Source organism: Lepisma saccharinum, chromosome 8 (assembly GCF_977018435.1).
Source record: "Lepisma saccharinum chromosome 8, izLepSacc3.1, whole genome shotgun sequence".
NCBI lineage: Eukaryota > Metazoa > Arthropoda > Insecta > Zygentoma > Lepismatidae > Lepisma > Lepisma saccharinum.
This window is the reverse complement of record NC_139236.1, coordinates 65,524,890-65,538,326: the sequence shown is the minus strand read 5'-3', so window position 1 is coordinate 65,538,326 and position 13,437 is coordinate 65,524,890.

Sequence of the window (13,437 nt, the reverse complement as noted above, 5' to 3'; positions counted from 1 at the left end):
CATTCTGGTACACCGACCTCCGTGTGTGGTTGGTACAACTCGCTACGACGCCAAGGGGTCCCAGGTTCGAATCCCTGTCTGGACATGGGTGTGGTTTGTGAGTATAGCTTCATTAATGTCATCACATCACTCATCTTCGCATCTTCGGGATTATCTAAAAGTCGCAGAAAAGCGAAGTAAAATTATTCAAATCAATCACAATATTCTACGTCAACTCTTATAATAAACTGTTAATAAAACCTATAGGGTTGGTATAACATTGCCATAACATTATAATGCAGTGCAGACCTTTTTTTTTGTGGGGAAAATTACTTGATTGTCTTGGGGTAAAAGCTAGCTGACGTCCAGGCTTATGGCACTATATATTTCTATTATGCACATATGTTTCTGAACCCATATTGCGCCAGAAGAATTTCCACAATAGTGTGTTTAGTGATGCAGCCAGCGCGTAGTGATACCGTAATAATAATAGCAACACATTAGCAATGAATCTCGCTGATGAAATCTGAACATGCTCGTCAAAGCTACGAGACAAACACGTAGATCAGTTTATGAAACCCACAAGAACCTATATGTTCGGTAAATGAGTAAGGCACCATTTGTTTAAACAAACACTGCATAATTATTGTGTGCATGCCTGCCCTGTTTCATTATTCATTCCTGTGAAGCTTTTTTTTCTTCATTGGCCTTCATTAACACCTCGATTGAAATTTATGCATAAAGATGGTAGCCTGAATTTGGCCTTGCACTGGTTTTTTACTTTGATGTAGAATTCGCTCAAACATAGTACAATTTGTGCACTAAACGTTTTATACATGTAAATAGCTTATTAGCTAGGGTGTAATATAGAAAACATGTCATGTAGACATGTGGTATGCTTATACGTGATGATAAATATTGAAATCAAATTCTTGTCACGATAATTCTACAAAGCTAAAGTGATATCTAAAATTTGTTAGATCCTCTGTAGTATTAAGACGTGTTTTTTTTTTGCCAGTTTTCGATTTTCTTTTTCAACATTTTCTTACTTTAAAATTGTTCTTGTAGCATTACAACAACAATCAGACATATTTAGCAAGGGCTGCAAACAATTCAAGTTCCGGAATGTCCTTTATTTTCGCAAAACTTTGACAAGCCATTGAGTCAATGCAATCCTTAATTGTGATGCTGTAATAATACAGTAATACAATTCTCAAATTACAATCTTAATACAGCAATTTTTAATGAATAACATCTAAGTTTAGAATTTTCATGAGTATTTTTTGAAGGGAGATATGTTCAAGAAATACAGTAAAACCTTATTAATCCGGACTAACGGGGAGGGATAAGTTGACCGGTTTAACGAAAGTCCGGATTAACTGAAATAACCTAAAAGAACAGTAGAAAGTGCATTAAAAGTCCGTTTATAGCAGCAAATAACATTTATTATGCTGTATTTAAAGGGCCTAGGCCTAAATACATTATAGGCTACAGTACAGTACAAAGTATGCGGGAAACAAAATTTCATCAGTGGTTGACTGCCATTTCTTTGGGAAGTTCTCTTGTTGACTTCTAGCCATTTAAAACCTTGCATTCTGCTTTTTTTTGCCTGTCCGGATTAAGCGAAATATGATAAAAGTATGCACCAGTAAAACAGAAAGTAAAATTCGTGTGGGTATTAATGTGTCTGACAAATTTACAATTCATGATGGGTTAAAACAAGGAAATGCATTATCTCCATTGCTCTTTAATTTTGAATAGAATATGCTGTTAGGAAGCTAAAATAAACTAACGAAGGACTAGAATTAAATGGTATGACTCAGTTGTTACCATATGCAGATGATGTAGACTTATTAGGGGATGATATAAATACAATTAAGAATAATGCTAAAATATTTTTCAAAACAGCTAAAGAGATAGGTTTGGAAGTTAACAAAGAGAAAACTAAATATATGCTTACAGGTCGAAACCGAGTGTTAGGTAATTATCAAAATCTAATTATTGATAATTCGTTTGAACCAGTTTCCAAATTCAAACACTTAGGAGTATTATTAACAAATGAAAATTATATTAAAGAGGAAATAAAAAGTAGGCTTAATTCAGGAAATGCATGTTACTTCTCTCTTCATAAAAGTTTGTCTTCTCGTTTAATATCTAAGAAACTAAAAGTTAAAATATACAAAACAGTAATTTTGCCTGTAGTATTATATGGGTGTGAAACTTGGTGCCTTACATTGAAAGAGGAACACAAATTGAGAGTATTTGAAAATAAGATCCTTATGAAAATATTTGGACCTAAAAGGGATGAGGAGACAGGGGAATGGAGAAGGTTACATAATTTAGAACTACATAATTTGTATTCATGTCCAGATATTATTAGAATAATTAAATCAAGTAGACTTAGGTGGGCAGGCCATGTGGCACGAATGGGAGAGGAAAGAGGAGTTCACAGGATTCTTGTTGGGAAACCTGATGGTAAGAGACCTGCAGGAAGGCCAAGACGAAGATGGAGGGACAACGTTGAGATGGACCTAAAGGAAATCGGTAGGGATGGAAAAGAGTATATAGATCTTGCTCAAGATAGGGACAGATGGAAGGCCTGTGTTGCTGCAGCCATGAACCTTCGTGTTTAAGAAGGCTAGAGAGTTAGTTAGTTAGTTAGGATTAAGCGAAGTCCGGCTTATCGGGGTGTGGATGAACGAGGTTTTACTGTATGTAGAAATTCATGTCATGAAAAACTAATTGAATTGTTATTCTACGGTAGTTCGTTAAGGCATACATATGCATACTGTAGTTGGTCATTGCTACATGAACGAGAACATTTTAGACATTGTCGGCAATATTCACATTCACACAGTACATTCTCGCTACTTCTTTCACGTCACATTGTTAGGGTATATTTTTTATGTTTATGTTTTGTGGAAATATTAGGTTGTACGTGTTCTTATACGCTTATATTTTGCATTTCTTGGTGATTTTTAAATCGTAAAAATACTAACCCTATAATAACAAAACAAAATTTGAAAACGTAGATAGTCAGGGAGTGAAAGAAATTTCATTTCCTGGTGGTGAACAAATTTGAAAATCCGGAAAGGGTAAGGGGAGACTTATTTTGCTTCCCCACTATTTTAATTCGTACACTGGCCGCGACGATGAAGATGAATAATAATTTATAACATAGATGAACGCTGAAACACTGAAATCTTATAGAAAATTCCATGCAAGGTTCCTGGCGTCCACCACGTCAGATGAGGGGAAAAATTGAAGTGGACTGTTTATTAAAGATTATGCTACCAAGGCGGCTACAAAAAGGATGGGTCAATTAGTGTGTTTGGAAATTTTCAGCTATATCTTGGTCTCTAAACCTAAAGGATGGAAATGGATTGGATTGATCTTGCCGAGGAGAGGGACAGATGGAAGGCTTGTGTCGCTGCAGCTATAAACCTTCGGGTTTAAGAAGGCTAGTGAGTTAGTTAGTTAGTTATCTTGGTCTCAAAAAGAAAAGAAAATGATTTAAATGAAAAATTGCTACGAGTACGGAAAAATAAGGCATAATCTGACTTTACGATGCTCCTAATATACGGTGCTTAGTTTCCCTAAAATTGAAACACCACTGCCAGATGATAAGCGAGCTGTTATCCAACTCCAACTTTCCACCTGAGCAAGACATCTTTTAAGAAAGCAGACCGTATTTCTCTAGTTGGAATTATTCCCTTCAGACGGCGGTGCTCGTAAATCTCCAACGCAAACAGAAATGAGCTATATGTTTCTTTAGAGTTTGAATAATCGCTTCCTCGAACACCGTTCAGCCATAAGACAGATCTCTTAAGCTGCTTCTTATGCAAGATCTTCATGCCTGCTAATTGCGGAGGGTTCGGTCCAGAATGCTTTATCAACAGGAACACCAGGGAAGGGGGCTCGGGAGGGAAGGGGAGGGATTTGTAATGTTCGTTTCTTCAGGAAAACTTCTTTCCTTTGTTTTCATCTCTTATGTAATCCTCTTACAATGCTCCTTACAACGACCGAACAACACAGAGGTTCGGTATTGTGATTGCGAAAGCATTGCAGTTTCTTTCACCTTTTGTGGAGTAATACCCCAGTCTAGTTGGTTACACGGTGCAAAGTAGTGTATTTGGTGTCTGCACCGTTTTCACTACCTTCTGGAGCAGTGTAATCTGCGTATATGGTCACGTGGTGCGTGCTAACTAATCAAATGAACGTTTAAAGCAGCAGACAGGCATTTGTTGAATCTTCTGAACTTGAACACCGCTAGCCTACTCGTCTACTAGGTTGAAATTATTTCTGTGCACCAACCTGACACTGAGATACACCTGGGGCCCGTCAAGTATCTGAGTGACGCTCGCTTAGCAAGATTTTCGCTCGTTGAGCAGACAGATCATTTACTTGACGTTATTTGCTCATTGATCAAAATATCAGTGCCTTTGAATAATCTGTGATGAATGTGGCTGCGTAGAGTGTACAAGATTTCGGTGTTTGAAAAGCTGGCAATTATGGAAATAGAATAGTTGATATGAACAAAACTATGAAAATTTTCAGTTTCACACCCTTGAACATCTTTCCAAAACTACGATGTATATTTAATATTTATTATTTGGAATAAACAACACTTTCATTTTAATACAATTACAAAAACTGGATTATTACATTTCCTTCCGTTACTTGAACGTCCTCTGTAATTACGCTATATCGTTAATCACATTTTCTTTCCTCATTTGTCGCCAACCCGCCATCCTCATACAGTTTTCATCTTCTTCCTTTCCCTCACGAGATCGAAACACAAAAACGATATATTCTGTGGCTCAAACCTGTGGTGAGCAAGATTCAATTTCGATCAGCGATCTAGTGAGCAGCGCTGGCCAAGCAACGCCTATTTGGCCGTCAAGTAGCAGCGATCACGTTGCTCGCTGAGCGCTCAGATACTGGACGCGCCCCAGCACTACACCTGGTGTCAAAAGGTGCAGCAAACTGGAAGGGGCCAATGTTTACTGTTTCATGTATCGGCACGATACGCTGTTAAAAATTGCAGTCAAAACTAACAAAACGTCTCACCCATGGTCATTTACTGCAAAGCTGAAACCTTGCAATGTGTTGAGTACATATTGCTGTGTCGACTCGAATGTGTTGATTTTACTTTTCTGAGACAGAAACTGAAACTTCCCAATGATTTGCCATCCATGCTGGGAGATGATGACAGCAGTAACGTAACTAACACGTTCTGCGTCTCCCCGCAACTTACAGTTGTGTGCCCCTACGCATTAAAAAAAAAAAAAAAACAACTTTATTTTCTAAAATATTAATTCACTTCTGCATTTATTTTCGCACATATTTTACAAATAGAGAACACATACATGTAATTTGAATCTATTTGAAAACTGGTACGAAAGGTTTTATAGATAAACGGTATAAAATTGTGTGTTACATTTACAAATAAAAATGCACTGTTGCCAGAGGCGTCTCGTGAACGCATGCGTCAATTGTGGGGAAAAGGACAGCTTGTTCTGCGACGACATTCATGACCATTTCTAGATTCTAATTTCTTCATATAGGAGAAGTATTTATTTTACACGAGAGCGCTCAACTAAGCTTATATTACATTTCTTGGATCTGAAGTGAAAGAAATAATAATTATTTTCCCACAATTGACGCATGCGTCACTTCAGATCCAAGAAATGTAATACGTATAAGCTTAGTTCAGAGCTCTCGTGTAAAATAAACACAGTACTTCTCCTATATGAAGAAATTAGAATGTAGAAATGCTCATGAATGTCGTCGAAGAACAAGCTGTCCTTCTTCCCACAATTGACACATGCTCAGCATGCACCGCATGCCTTCACGAGACGCATCTGACTGTTACTACAAAAATTACGATATTGTTAAGTGCCCATTACCAGTCCTCTGTTGTTTTTTGATGGAAGAAAATTTTTGTGTGAGTTTCGTCAAGTCCAGTTTTCGAGCACAATAGCTTTCAATGCTCAGCAGCGTTCTTCTTATGATTTCAGTTGATTCTACATTCCGAAATGAAACAATTTCTGTAGATATAGTGCAAGATTTTATTCATATTTCTCGCAGAAATTTGTAGCAGATTTCCCTACAACAACTACAAAAGAAACTTAACCAAAACAGCACAATTTCACCAAACCTTGCTGAAACGGGGGTGTTAAGTACGAGAAGCGGTGAAGGGTGAAAACATTTCCAGCACATTTCCTAGCCTGTCGTCTACCCTTTGGGGACGTAATCTATATGTATGAGTTCAATTATTCGGGTAATGAAGGTTTTCTTCTAACCTGGAAATTCACTTCCTACTTTTCTAGTGATTAACATTTTCTGCTTGCAGTTGTAGGGTCATAAAATGTTCGGTTGAAAATATATTTTAACGCCGAAAGGATAACTTTTGGGAACTATCGGTCTTTCTTAATTTTTCATTCTTACTGCGTGACCGAAGCTAGTGTTATTCACGCCACTGGTTTTTAGCTTCCTTAGAAGTGTGGTCCTTCTTTTACACTGTTTCTGAGGACGTTTTTAGGCTGTCCTTACCTTATTGAATTGGTTGTGTTAGTCCTGCGTAAGTCCCTTTACAACTTTACACTTTAAACCTTTCTGCAGGGGCTCGTTACAGCCCCTTTTTTGATTATACAGGGTGGGAAATAACCTTTTGCTAGGGGTCTGCAGGAAAACCGTGTTAACGTGGAGTCATTTGAAGTGTGGTGTGTTAAAATAGGCTTTTTACTGTGTGTTTCAGGAATAAATTCCAAGATGGCGAATCTATTGTGTTACAGTGAGGAGCAGCGAGTTGTCCATCGGATAAGAGCCAATGGGTTTCGAGAAGCAATGGAAGGTGGAGCAGCATTCATCAACCGCAAATGGGTCGCGAAGAAACTGCATCGAAGTGAACGTTGGGTAACTGACAATTGGAAGAAAGGGTACGATGATTGCTATTCCCGGGCAACACTCCTTGCACATCTGGAACAAGTCTTCCGTGACAAGGAATGGAATACGGACTTGTTTGCGAATCTTCTGAGCTCCTACCCTGATCATCTTCGTGCTGTGAGAGAAGCAAACGGCGAACATACTAACTTTTAATTTTGTTCTTGTAACCACAATTGTCGTAGTAAACATTGGGTATTACCGTAATTCTTAATTGTTGTTACCTTTTACTGTGGACCCCTGGCAAAAGGTTATTTCCCACCTTGTAAGGTAATGGTTTTTGATAAGATGATTTTTTTCCTCTATAGAAGGGGCAAAATGGCCTCCATGTCTATGTTTATTCAATATTTTGGCCTATTTCCGATGATCAAGGAACGGATTTATACAGAGTGAACCAAAAGTAGATTAACACTAGATGGAATAGGGTTTGTGTTAGGGTTATACTATAACGATGGTGTTCATTATAACTATGGTGTTTGTGTTATAATACATTAAACTAAAGTTATTAAAATTGAATCTTTTTTCTTTTCAGATAGTTCAGAGAACCCATAATGGCAAATAATTTACTGTCCACCTACTTTTGGTTCACTCTGTATGTAAATACATATTTATGCATGAAGATGAAATCAGCTATATTATCTTTGCGCATAATGGCATGTAGACTCGAAAAACTAAATTTCTATTTTCCATATTTGTACGTATATTAATATGGTTTTGGCTCACATTTTACATATTTTAGTTATTTTTACATATTATTTCCATATTTATGAACATTCTCAACATATTAGCGCAATAATTATACAATGTCCCCGTGTGACCGAAAGAATTGGGTGAATTTCTTGCTAATAACTGACAAATTTGAAATACACTGCCATAACTTCTTGCGATATTCAACTCAGTTTTAGTCAATATAAATCCATCCTAAGAGACGAGAGACTTGCAACAAAATGTTGTTTTTCATTGTTTTCGAAACAGAAAATGAAAACACATTTTGGCTATTTTACAATTAATGTCAATGTAAGCGTACTGTATTTTATGTAGCTTGTAGTGCCTTGTATTATTTAAAAGGTAATTTTTTACAATTTTAAGTCCATATTTAACTTAATATTTTGGTGAAAATAACTAAATATGTATTTACATATTTAGCACATTCTTACTACATATAAATCCGTTCCCTGCTGATGATGTCAGAGAATAGTGGCGTGCCTGTATGTGTACATCTTGTAAGACTCGTTACCCCAGGGATTATGATGTGTTTTGTTTTGTTTGGTGTTTTAGTTTTCGTGAAGTTGAGAAGAACTGAAAATGGATGAATTACGATTTATTGCATTGAAAACTTGTTAAGATGAATTGTAAGACGTTATAATTTTACAGATAAATTTACAGCGTCGAATGACATGGGTAGTTGGGGGAAACTCTGGGGGGTAAAGGCGGTCAGGGGCGTGATGCTGATCACATCAGCCCCACTCACGACCGGATCAAGAAAGTGTTACCCCCACACCCCCTATACGCCTTCATGGCGTGGTGCTAAGCACAGGGGAGCACTTTACCTTTTATAATTTTACAGAAGCAATTGGAATTGTACATATAAGTATTTGGCTGACACTAAGTGAAACACTTCATGATGTAAGTAAAAACATTGATTTTTAGAACAATTAACGAAGAAGTCTGCGAAGAAGTATTACCCATATCCTAAGAGGTATCTAGTGAATGCTGTAAGTCATCGTGTGAATATACTCTCTTGTTGTTTACTAAATAATATTATTTTGTTAAGGAAACGAAAATAGATTAAGGCAAAAGAAGAGCTGGTTTCATTGATTGATTTGGTGTTTTCAGTCCACTTTTTGCACAGTAAGGCTAACCGGGACTGGACCTGAAGCTTAAAGTGGGATCCGAACCACTATGTGCCTACACCGGGAATCGAACCAGGGACCCCTTGATTACAAGGCGGCGACGCCACCACTGCGCCATCGGGGAGGCCTAAGGAGAAGCATTTGGATTGCATTAAAATGGAGTCCTTTTGCCGCCTACTGGGCCTATGCTTAAACTGACCACCTACATAATTCAAATCAACAACTCCAAGTCTCATGGTATAAAACCGTTGCTTATCCACTGTCCTAGAACTTGATAGATGTTGAATATCTAAAGCTTCCTGCGTGCGACCTTCACTCGAATGACATAGACCGATGTTACGTTTCCACTGATCAATCCGTTACTTAACTGAGACAATAACAGCATTATCCCACTTGGGGATGACCCAGTTCATGCACGTGCTTTTAGGAGCTTCCCTTTAGCAACCATTTCTTCCGGTTTAACTAGGACTAGGATTTTTATGACCTAAAAAATCACCATAATATGCAAAATAAAACATGCTCTTATGACCTAAAATTTTACAAAATATGCACTAAAATTTGAAAATATGCCCTTATAACTAGACTGTTTCAAACATCAATATCTAACTTATGCTGAAATATTTTCTTATACATACTAGTAGACCTAGTGGCCGGGTACTGAGTCATCATTTGCGGCTCGAATCATCATTTGTGGCTCGTCGTAGCCTTTTATGATGTATATTTTGAGGGGTAGAGTTGGCAACACTGTGGGTTTTTACTGTAGCCTTTTATGAGGGGGGTCTATTGCTTTTTGTTTACATCTGGTAACACTGCCGTAGTTTGACAGTGTTGTTAACCTACTGGGGTTTTTTTTTTTCACTGAGGCTCGAATCATCATTTGAGGCTCGTCGTAGCCTTTTATGATGTATATTTTGAGGGCACAGAGTTGGCAACACTGTGGGTTTTTTACTGTAGCCTTTTATGAGGGGGGGTTTATTGCCCTCTGTTTACATCTGGCAACACTACCGTAGATTTTTTGACAGTGTTGTTAACCTACTGGGTTTTTTCACTGTAAATTTTCATCAAAGGGTCTGAGGGGTCCATGTATTTTTTATGTCTGGCAATACTGTTGGGGGCCTAGTGTTGGCGACACTGTGGGTTTTTACTGTAGCCTTTTATAAGGGGGGGGGTCTATTGTCCCCTTTTTATATTTGGCAACTCTATTGGATGTTTTGTTTGAGGCTTGGGTTTTACCAACCCATCCGAAGAAAATTCCACTATATGATCTTTTACTGGCTAAGCTAACCTACAAATAGGAGTAGGCAGTACTAACAAAACTCGAAATCATCATTTGAGGCTCGAATCATCATTTGATGCTCGAAATTATCATTTGAGGCTCGAAATCATCATTTGATGCTCGTCGGTGTTGCCAACCCACTCTACAAAAATTCCACTATATGATATTTTGAAGCTTTTCACGGTGTATGTTAACCTCACAAGCAGTGTTGCCAACTCGGGGCGAGGCGTAGCCTTTTATGGTGTATGTTAACCCTACCAGCAGTGTTTCCAACTCGTCGTAGCTTTTCACGGTGTATAATTTTTACACGCGCGCGCGTGTATTGTGACGAATGCACTCTCTCATCCTTGAAGGATGAATGCATCTTATCGTAATTTTTCCAACTGTGGGACCAAATGTTTATATATCGTGACCTTTGTAAACCTCTTTCGGGAACAATGTGTCGCACACACACGCGCGCGCGCGTGCCTGTATTGTGACGCAAGCAAACAAAAAAAACTTTGCCTGTTATTACAAAAAAAAAACTTTGACCGTATTCTTAAATAACTAACAAGGACAATGAATCTTTTTGGCTTCCGCAAACAGATCAACATGGAGACTGCACCGCCAAATTTCAATAACCTCTTACCTTCCGTATTATCTAAACTCAATGGTTTACTGATTGTTCATCTCAACAGCATTTGGACGAAACTGAATGACGATGTGGGCAAGATGTTTTATGTTTTTAATAACAATTTACATTTCTACGAAATTCCAAAAACGGGAAACTTCAAATCACCGTGAATCCGGAAAACGCAGGCGAAATCAAAATTTCTACCGGCAAGAATATTTTTCGAATCAAGCACGATGCTTTCTAACATTACGTACGATGTTTCTGCAGGAGATTATCTTTACATGGAACTTCTCGGAGATTACGACAAACTCATTCCTCTCTTTGTAGAATTACGAATCGTTTATCCTATTATAAATAACCGTTAACCAAAAATGCCTAACGACATTTTCGGCAACACCAAGCGTGTAGACCACGCAGAAGAGATTCTCATGTTGGACATTCGAGTTAAGAAGTTGAGGACCGATTTGATTGCTTTGCAGGAGACCTTAAACAAAAGTTTAGAGTCGGAAATCGCTACGCTCCAAACGCAATGTCTCGACCCCATTCTGAAAATCGATTCCGAACTGAAGACGCTGATAAAAAATTATGTCGACGTACCTTCTTACGACAACGTTCAAAATATACAGTTGAGCGTGGATTCGCTTCAAAATGATTTGGCCAAATTACAGCAATTTCAATCGAAAAATGAAGATTTGGAAAAATTGAAACTCGAAATCGAAGAACGAACTTCCGCAATAGAAAAGAATTTCTCTGAACTTCAAACCGTCGTGAACGATATAGACGCAGAACGCTTGCATGTCGTTGTTTCCAAATTACAAGAAGAATTCACCAGCACGTTGGAAGAAATTAAATCCAAGTTGCAGACTTTGGAAGATACAATGACGAACCTACCATCGTCGGACGAACTGCAGGTCATCGGTAAAAGCGTCGCGAACATAAAAATTCAATTGGAGGCCTATCAAGATTTCGAATACATTCAAACCACCATCGCTACGCTTCAGGCGTCCTTGGAGTTGATCAACGAAGAAATTAAAAATATTCACGCTGAAGCAAGAGCGTTGACGAGCATTCAAGACACGTTGGGCACGGTTCAACAGAAGATCGAATATTTAGAAAATTTGAACGTCGAAACGAATCTCGCTCATTTTCATCACGTACTCGACAACATACAGGGTGACTTGGAATCGTTACGGACGAGCGTGCCTTCGAGCGAAGATTTGGAAAAATTGAAAACGGCGGTGACGGCACTATCCGATTCGAGCGACATCAAAAGCTCATTGAGCGATCTCGAGAGTAGGGTGGCCAATCTCCCCACCTCCAAAGAATTGCACGCTTTGAAAAGAAACATATCTCGAATGCTGAAACGACTGGAAACGGAAACGGCGAACGTGGAACAGATTCGAGACGAAATTAGTTCGCTGGTGTCGACGCTGCCCACTTCGCAGAGCGTCGCCGACCTTCACACGCAGTTTACAGAGATGCGAAGCATCGTGAACGATCTTACCGAGAAGAGCTCGAAATTGAATCAAGTCGAGAACCTTCAGAACATTGTCGTCAACATCAGAGATCAAGTTGGAGTGCTGGAATCCACGCAGGAATCGACGCTGGCCTCTTTCGGTGCCAAGTTGCAAGAACTCAACGAAAACTACAAGCAGTTGAACGTGGAAGTGAAAATCAAACCGTCGTTTTCTGCCGTAACGGATACCATAGTCGAGCATTTGCTGCCTATCGAAAATAAACTCGGACAAGTTCACAGTAATCTCGTCACCTTCGACACTAAATTCGCCAAATTGTTCACCTTGCAAGCCATCGAAATCAACAGCGTTCCCAATCAACAGAGAATCTCCACGTTCGTCGAAGGTAACAAACTGTACATGTTGCATCCTTATCATCCGTACTACAAGTTTCTCCTCGATGGCACAATTCAGATAAACGAATTTTCGTACTGGTCTCACGGCAGAAAAGCTAGCGTTCCCACCATGACTTTGATATCGAATCGAGGTGTCCAGAAAGCAGGAAACATTCCTCTGGCACGTTGGAACGAAACGCGCAACATATATGAAATACACGAAGACGAAGATCTTACCGTTTTCGACGTGAGTGCCGGCGATAAGCTGATCATTCAAAACACGAGCGAAGTGCCACCCTCTTTGAATCCCATCACGCTTGTGCTTCTCTTGAAACGTAATCTCTAAAAAAAATGTCTAGGCAAGCCATCGTCGAAGAATTGCATAAACCTGCACGCCGTAACTACGAACGTTTGGCTGTGGTAACCAAGGGCATCGAAGACCTCTGGCAAAGTGACCTCGTGGAGATGAGCAGTGGCAATTTGAAAAATGTACATAAATTGAACAAGGGCAACAAGTACCTCCTCACCGTCATAGACACGTTTTCGAAATTCGCATGGGCTCTACCTTTGAAGGCGAAAACGGGAACATGCGTCACGGAAGCATTCAAATTAATTTTTCGCGAAAGCGGCGGCAGACGACCACGGTTTCTGCAAACAGACAACGGTAAAGAATTTTACAACGCCGTATTCCAAAAGTTTATTCAAAAACACAAGATTCAACATTATTCGACCTTCAGTCACATCAAAGCCAGCATCGTGGAAAGATTCAATCGAACCTTGAAAACACACATGTGGAAACGATTCACGCTTCGGGGAAATTACAAATGGGTCGACATCCTGTCGGAACTCGTCGACACCTATAATGATACGGTACACAGAACGATAGGCATGAAGCCAGCCGACGTTACGAAATCTGACGAGC